The 6705-nt window shown below is 37.1% G+C and overlaps 1 pseudogene; it reads right to left on the bottom strand.

The window, feature by feature from the left end:
- Positions 1-416: 416 nt before the first annotated feature.
- On the bottom strand, positions 417-4291 carry LOC124895521 (annotated as a pseudogene).
- Between the last annotated feature and the right edge of the window lie 2414 nt (positions 4292-6705).

Raw genomic sequence — 6705 nt, 5'->3', positions numbered from 1 at the left:
CGAAACCTCATATGCATCCTTACATTGTTGCTCAAGAAAATCAACGAAAGCTAGTGCAAATACACAACGAGTCATTGATCATTCCACACAGTCAACTTTTTGAAAAATGGCTCTTGTATATAATTGTGTAGACATTGTATATTACCTGCATATTGGTCACTAAAAATTAGAATCCTCTATAGTGAATTCAATCAATAATCACTCTCACTTTCAACGTTTAGTGACTTTCTAACTGTTCTTTGTAGCCTCACTGTGTAGCAAAAGCATGTACAACTACAAAGTTACCTATGAGTTTCCTTTTTCTATAGGTTCATTCGTCACGATAAGTGAATTAGAATGAATATAAATACATATGCTAACCTTCATAATTCATACAAGCAATGAAGAAATTTGCCACCAATATTATTTGGTTGAGTTCATACTTCTGGGAGCGGAACAACTGCTTCGAATGCTTACACAAACATTGCCACTCTTTTTTTCCTAGTAGGAGTTTGCGTGGTGACCAAATTCTGCATTGCATAATCAAGCATCCATTTTTCTATTTTTTTCCTCTCATCTGCCATTTGATGTCTCAAGTCCACTTTTTTTGGTTCTTGATTAGGTGTAGTGGGAAGAAGCTGAGGTGCCCGGGGGTTGAATTTCCTTGCTCTTTCTAATGCCTTGATTGATATCCTGGGAAGGATCAACTTTTTTAGTTTGCTCCAGTTCTTGGACCATTGTGTCTTAGGGTTGTCGTGGTTAGTGGAAGTTCTCTCTCTTCTTTTGGATCGTTCATTTTTTGATCCAACATCTTTCCATCTTCAGTTATGTCAAGATTTGTCAAGCTTTCTATAAAATTTAAGCTATTATTCACTTTACCTTCAGCCTCCAAGAGTTCCTAGTTCGAGATTATGTCACTGGTGACTGACTGTATATCTGACGAATCATCTTGAATTGGCATAGTAAGGATCTCGTTAACTGCCTCTCTTATGAGTTTGACAGCATCATCTCTACAGAAACTTCTCTCGTGTTGCCTTGGATTATGATCTTCCCTGATTGTCTCTGCATCATCTTTTATCTTGGAGAAATCCTAGAGGGATTTGTATAATGCTGTCCTCTACCCCATTATTAGTTCTATCGAGTAGTTTATTTCCAACTTTGTATGCAACATCTGATAGAACATGTTGTGATACCATGTGCCACATGATGATGTAACTTCTTTTGTCCGCCTGACACTTGGATGCTCCATTGTCTTATTTGGGGTCAAACATTGATACCAAGAAAGAAAATCCACGACCAAGTTTAGGTGTTTTCGCAAATTTTTTTGTCTCTTTCTTGGCAATATTTTCTTGTATTGCTGCATCATTGGCTGAAGATGAACTCTGGATGCTCATTTCAGTGATGAATTTTTTTGACCATCTACAATTGAGCTCTGAGTTGTATTAGATATTTCACTAATAACGCCATCATTATTCTCAAGCTCCACATCTTCTACTCCATCAACTGCATCGGTTAAGCTTGAGATAGAAGAGGGGATCTCTTTCCTATAATCATTTGAGCTATCTTCCTGATCTTCAACGCGAGCTTTTCCTTCCACCCAAACCTTATTACTCAAAGTGCTCTTGTTTACTCAAAGCTCTTATCATTTCATCCGACTTCTGCCTAAGTATAGACTGTTGAAGATCATGATTCTTTTACATAGAGCATTCATTTTCTTCAAGCTTTCTGTCTATACCTGCAACAACTTTCTCTTGCTTACAAGGTACGAATGCATTCTGCTTACATATGATCTGCAAATGTTCTTCACCGTTAGCTCTGAGCTTAGGAAATGCAATCTGACTATTATTTCCTTATGGTAGAACTAAAGTTTCAAAGGACTTCATAAGAAGTTCCACCTTCCTTTGCTGAGCCGGAGCAAGTTGACTTATCGCCTGCTGAAGTGCATAATCAAGCATCCATCTTCTCCTCTTTTCTTCTCATCAGCTATTTAAGTTCTTAATCAAAAATCGATCAGGGCGTGCCAGGGAAGCTAGGGAGCGTCCTAGTGCAGTCCGTTTGGGTGGGCAGGGCCATTTAGGTGGCTAGGCAGGTAAAATGGTGCAAACAATGGATTTTCAGGCCAAATCAGTGTGCTATTGTCACGAACCAAAATAGGATCATGACCGGAGCTAATGAGTTTAGGACTCCAAAGCAAGCCTCGTCAGAATTCTACAAAACATTGGGCAGAGTTTCCTTTGTTTTTGGGCTTATCAAGAAATTTTTTTGTCTCAATTCAACAGCACCACAACCAACACATCAATCACACCAACACCATCCATCATAAGCCATCAACAAGGCACCAACACCACCAATATCAATATGAAATCCATCTCCAAAAATAAAAGGAAGTCAATTACTCCACAAATTCAAAATAATGAAAGAATACTCAAAACTCTAAAGACATGACTATGGAGAAAACTAAGAGTTTTCAAGAAAAAGAAACATAACGAATAAATAAACTATAGCCCACGCGAACAGGGCTCACCAGGAATATGCTACTTGAATCCTCTAGCCAATGAGATCCTCACCGTCACTTGCGTTATCTAAAAAATAATAGCAAAGAGTAAGATGCTAGCTCAGTGAGTAATAACACTTGACCATAACCGTTTTAATGGGGACAAGACAGAAAACATCATGAAATAAATGCTCTTTTAGAAAATAGTAACAATAAATAGTATCATTGTTTCATGCAAGCGAAGTGGACCAATAGTTTAGGAATAAACTCATAAAGCATCGTATCATATCAAATATTAAATATTTGGGAGATTTCCAAGAATGAATCATGTAATCAGTATGACATTCTTCTTTATTAAGAATAACACATAACAGTGGATCCCTCATAAAGGAGTCCCATATCATATCAGTAACAGTATGCTAGTTCTACCTTCCCACTAGCGAGGGCTATAACATTCATCAGTAAATACAAGGTGCACCAGGTCTAACGATCCCGCCGTTAGCTATGGGATTCAATCAAGGTCTACTACCATTCATAAATTCTTTGAAAACAATAGGATATTTGTATGAAAACATCTTTCAGAATAGAACATAACTTTAAAATTCATATCAATAATTACAGTGAAATTGAATAAAACATATATCAAAAATACTTAATCTCATGTAAGTAAAGAATATTCATCGTAATAATATCATATCTCAAATAACTATTTCAATATTATATCAAATAAAGGACTTGCCCCACATGCAATTTCAAAGCATTTCGTAACTCATTATTTCATCAAAATCAAGTATAAAATATACAAGTTAACAAACATAGATTATGGTAAGATTACTACTCACAGTGCAATTTTCAGAATACCAACTTGTCACCTCGAACAATTGATAGGAATTCCTTCAATCGAATCTTAAACCTGAAAGAATTTTCCAATCAACCTTAAACCTTTCTTTTTTTTTTTTAACTGAAGGAACAATTGATTTTTTTTCCTCTTCAGCGTGATTGGCAGATTAGTTACTGCCTTAGTTTCTCCTAACCTTTGCCTTCTTAATCTTTTGATGGAAAAAACCCTTTTTGTCAATATATAATATATTCTTTTTCCCAATTCAATTTGAATTGTATATGGGCCACTGCCCTAACTCTTCTAAATTCTTTTCCTTTTTCTTACTAATATGGGCTTTAGCCTATATCTCTTATAAAATATTTTTTTTCAATTATAATTACTCACTAATTATTATTTGGGGTATTACATTCTCCCCACCTTAAGAAATTCGGTCCCCGAATTTAGAGTAAGTGCATACCTGAAGACTGAAACAAGTGAGGGTACTTGAGTCTTATATCTTTTTCTAACTCCCACGTAGCTTCTTCGATGGTATGGTTCTTCGATAAGACTTTCACGGACACCAACTCTTTCGACTATAACTTTCTCACTTGTCGATCAATGATAGCCACAGGTTCCTCCTCATAGGTTAAGTTCTCATCAAGTTGCAAGGTTCGTTCTTCGAGTACGCGCGAAGAATCTAATATACACTTCTTTAGCATAGAGACATGAAACACTGGATGGACGAAAGACATCTCGGGAGGGAGTTCCAGTCGATAAGCCACTCCTCTTATACACTCAAGTATCTCATAAGGTCCTACATACCCCGGGCTTAATTTACCTCTTTTTCCAAATCGCATCACACCTTTCATATTAGAGACTCGTAGAAAAACCTTATCCCCAACTGCGAACACCAAATCTCTTCTTCTCCTTTCAGCATATGACTTTTGTCTGCTTTGAGATATGAGTAACCTCTGTTTAATCAATTGGACCTTGTCCATAGTATCCTGTATGAAATCTGGTCCTAAAACCTTAGCCTCTCTAACTTTAAACCACCCGATAGGAGAAAGACATCATCTACCATACAAGGCTTCATATAGAGCCATCTATATGTTTGACTGAAAACTATTATTGTAAGAGAATTTATCGAATGGTAAGTAAGTATCCCAACTACCTCTAAAGTTAAGAATGCAGGCTCTCAACATATCCTCTAAAATTTGTATAGTACTCTCAGACTGTCTGTCCTTCTGCGGATGAAATACAGTACTAAGATCTACTTGGGTACCGAATACTTCTTGGAAAAATCTCTAAAAGCGTGAAGTGAACTGTGATCCTCTGTCAGAAATGATGGATAATGGAACTCTATGAAGTCGAACAATTTCATTCATAAATAACTGAGCATATTTCACTATTCTATATGTAGTCTTTACTGGCATGAAGTGAGCAGACTTAGTAAGCTGATCTATAATTACCCATACAGGGTCATGGCCTTTAATGGCTCGCGAAAGCCCAATTAGAAAATCCATCATAACTATTTCCCATTTCTAATCTGGAATCCTGATCTCTTGCAATAATCCTGCTGGTCATTGATGCTTCGCTTTAACCTGTTGACAATTTAAGCAACTAGAAACAAAGTTAGCAATATCTTTCTTCATACCTTCCCACTAGTACAACTGCTTCAGGTTATGATACATCTTAGTAGAAACAAGGTGAATGGTATATTTTGAGTTGTGAGCTTCCTCAAGAATAACTCGTTTTAACCCATCTATAACTGGTACACATAATACATTACCCACTCAATCATCTTAACCCATAATCGTCTTACTTTTACCAGCTAGGACCTCATCTCGATATTTACATGACTGCATATCCTCAAATTGAATGGTCTTTATGCCCTCTATCAAAGAGGATTTAGCTTGAACACAAGCCAACATTACCCCTAACCTTCTAACACCAAAACTGACACCTTTGCCTTCAAGTTTCTGCACATCTTTCGCCAACTGCCTCTTTCTAGGAGCTATATGCGCCAACCTACCCATAGATTTCCTGATCAAAGCATCATCCACAACATTAGCATTTCCTTTATGATACAAGATAGAACAATCATAATCTTTGAGTAATTCCATCCACTGACGCTGCCAAAGATTTAGATCTCGCTGTTGAAAAATATACTTCAAACTCTTATGATTGGTATAAATCTCATAAGTTTCACCGTATAAGTAATGCCTCCAAATCTTAAGTGGAAAAACCACAAGGGCCATCTCCAAAACATGTGTAGGATAGTTCAGTTCGTGCTTCTTCAACTGCCTCAAAGCATAAGTAATAACATGATCGTGTTGCACGAGAACACATCCTAATCCAACCCTCGAAGCATCACAAAATACCTTGAATCCTCTAGAGCCTAATAGTAAGGCTAATACCGGTGCAGTGGTCAAATATATTTTGAATTTCTGGAAGCTCTGCTCACATTCTTCTGTCCACTGGAACTTCATATCTTTCTGTGTTAACCTAGTCAATAGAGCTGCAATTTTAGAGAAATCCTGCACAAAACGCCTATAGTAATTAGCCAAACCTACAAAGCTGCGAATCTCTGTGGGTGAAGTAGGACTAGGCTATTTTTGCACTGCTTCTATCTTTTTAGAATCCACCGTGATACTTCTTTGGAGACAACATACCCCAAAAATGATACTGAGTCCAGCTAAAATTTGCTTTTTGAGAACTTAGCATAAAGCTTATGTTCCCGCAATGTTTGCAATACAGTCACTAGATGATTCTCATGTTCTTCTAGGATATGAGAATATATCAGAATATCATGAATAAATACTATCACAAATTTGTCCAAATATGGTTTGAACACCCTATTCATCAAGTCCATGAATGCAGGAGGAGCATTGGTTAGCCCGAAAGGCATCACAAGGAACTCATAATGCCCATATCGAGTTCTGAATGCTGTCTTGGATATATCTTTCTCCTTGATTCTAAGCTAATGATAACCAGACCGAAGATCAATTTTTTAAAAATGGACAGCCCCTTGTAACTAATCAAATAGGTCCTCTATATGAGGCAACGGATACTGTTACATATTGTTACCTTGTTTAGCTGCCTGTAGTCAATACACATCCTTAGAGATCTATCTTTTTTCTTTACAAACAAAACTAGTGCACCCCATGGTGATATACTCGGTCTGATGAAACTTTTATCTAGCAAGTCTTGCAACTGTTGTTTGAGCTCCTTCAATTCTGCTGGTTCCATACAATATGGGGGTATAGATATTGGCATAGTGTCAGGTGCTAATTCAATACTGAAGTCCATCTCTCATACTGGAGGTAATCCCTACAACTCCTTAGAAAATACATCAGAAAATTCCTTCACCAAAGGTAGCTTCTCTAAACTAAGGACTCCCTCCCCAACATCA

The sequence above is a fragment of the Capsicum annuum genome, unplaced genomic scaffold, assembly GCF_002878395.1.
Source record: "Capsicum annuum cultivar UCD-10X-F1 unplaced genomic scaffold, UCD10Xv1.1 ctg82786, whole genome shotgun sequence".
In the NCBI taxonomy this organism is placed as follows: domain Eukaryota; kingdom Viridiplantae; phylum Streptophyta; class Magnoliopsida; order Solanales; family Solanaceae; genus Capsicum; species Capsicum annuum.
The sequence above is the reverse complement of the archived record's forward strand: the minus strand, read 5'-3'. Positions and strand labels throughout refer to the sequence as shown.